The sequence below is a fragment of the Talpa occidentalis genome, unplaced genomic scaffold (genome assembly GCF_014898055.3).
Source record: "Talpa occidentalis isolate TD23 unplaced genomic scaffold, MPIMG_talOcc4v2.1 talOcc4.13, whole genome shotgun sequence".
NCBI lineage: Eukaryota > Metazoa > Chordata > Mammalia > Eulipotyphla > Talpidae > Talpa > Talpa occidentalis.
Genome location: NW_023601322.1, coordinates 56,313,627 through 56,315,813, shown reverse-complemented (window position 1 = coordinate 56,315,813; position 2,187 = coordinate 56,313,627). Strand labels below are relative to the sequence as shown.

General features: G+C 36.3%; 1 pseudogene; it reads left to right on the top strand.

Annotated features, from left to right (window-relative positions):
* Positions 1 to 654: 654 nt before the first annotated feature.
* On the top strand, positions 655 to 1,541 carry LOC119242862 (olfactory receptor 2M4-like; annotated as a pseudogene).
* Positions 1,542 to 2,187: the final 646 nt, after the last annotated feature.

Here is a 2,187-nt window from a genome sequence, read left to right as displayed (position 1 = left end):
AGGTGAATGTGCTTTACTTCCTTAGGAAAATATTTCCATTGGTCTTTTGATTAAGATTTAATGCTTATTCTGAGATAGAAAAGTTAAAATATACAGTGTTATATCTTTCTTTGAATTAAAATGTACATGAGATCCCTCTGGGCATAATTATAGTGATCCCACACAGTCTTGTATTAAGCTAATATAACATGATTGGAGGGATTGGTTAATTTTGGAAATGAAGAGAACATAAATTCTATGTTTATTGAAAAATCACAATGGAAACAAGGTAGGACAAAAATATGAAGTCAGTATAGGATTTCCTATGATGAAGGAAATTTACCAACAGAAATGTGTAATTATTTTTCTTGTAGATTCTCTATTGACTACTGTGTACTGGCAAGTAAGTCAGCAACCTCTTTTTTTTTAACTGTAACATAAATACTTATGAAGTGATCATCTGCGAAATTGACTGTGGAAACAACTGACCAAGTAATATAATTCACTATAACTGAAGGGAAGGTAACTGAAGTTTGGTGAGAAGGTCACATACATGTACCCAGTTAAGTGCAAGTTGAGGGTTCATGTTATACATTTGAAAACTAAATTAATAGATACAATTGTCTTTTCTGGAACTTTCAGGTTCTAATCATCTAACAAAGCTAATTCTCCAGCATGGTAAGGAGAAATCAGACCTTGAATTTTGAATCCATCTTATTAGGAATCTTCAACCATAGTTCCACTCACATCTTCCTCTTCTCTCTGGTCTTGTGCATCTTGTTAACAGCCTACATGGGAAACACTATCATGGTTCTCCTCATCTACTTGGAGACCCAGCTCCATACTCCCATGTACTCCTTCTTAGGCAGCTCTCCTTATGTAGACTATTTGTCTGACAGGAAGTCCATCTCTGTAGTAGGTTGTGGAACCCAGATATTCTTCTATGTGTCCTTGCTTGGATCTGAATGTTTTCTGTCATGGCTTATGATTGATATATGGCTATCTGCCACCCTCTTCGATACACCATCCTGATGAATCAGAAACTCTGTTTCATCATGACTGTCACATCCTGGATGTTGGGCTCTCTTGATGGCATCATTGTCCTTGCAGCAGTCCTATCATTTTCTTACTGCAGTTCTCGGGAAATTGATCACTATTTCTGTGATGCTGCTGCCCTTTTACCACTGTCTTGCACAGACACTTCTGCATTTGAAAGACTGCTTTTCATATGCTGTGTGCTAATGCTGATTTTACCAGATTCAGTGATCATTGGTTCCTATTTCAGAGCCCTTTGAGCTATCATTCGTATGGGCTCTGGTGACAGTCGCCACAAAGCTTTTGCCACCTGCTCTTCACAGCTGTCTGTAGTTGGACTCTACTATGGTGCTGCCATGTTCATGTACATGCGACCAGCCTCTAACTATACACCAGAGATGGTGACAGCCTTCTATACCATCCTCACGCTCATGCTGAACCCTGTTATCTACAGCCTCTGAAACAAAGAGGTGGCCATGGGATTTCAGAAATTATTGAGGAAAGCAAAGTTAACATACCTCCTTTAGTCAACTTTGAATTAGTTTAAAAGATTTTTGTGTTTCTTTTATCTTAAACAGAGTCTGTAGGTGGTCATTTCACAAGACAAGTACAACACAGGGGAAATAGTTTTATCTACTTGTGGGGGAAAAAAAATAAAAAGATTAGCATCTCAAGATATAAAAGTTAAATCTCAAGTTAGAAAGTACAAAACAAAACACTTAAGAGAAAAATAAGAAATGTATAAAAGTGCCTTCTTAGGTGAGCAACTTATATTAATAACCAAAATCCTTTAAATTAAAACATTGCAATACAATGAACACTAATGCCTAAAATCTATTTCCCACCAATTTAAAATTTCAAGTTTACTAAAAAGTTTTCTCAGCACTTGCTATTCATTAGAAATCTGTAGGAGAGAAAGATATATTGCAAAATGTCCAGAAGCACTTGAATTCTTCATTCCACATCCATCTTGGGTAACCCTGCTTCTCCAACCACAGAAATTCACCTGTGTAAATCCAGATGCCATCCCAAATGACTTACCTAAAACAGAAACAGAGAAAAAGGCTTGTAAATCAATTTTTACACAGACAGTAGTTTGAATTCTATGGAGAAATATGAAGAATAAAACGTGTTGTATTGTTCCACAAATTGAAACACAAGAGTGAAAAAAAA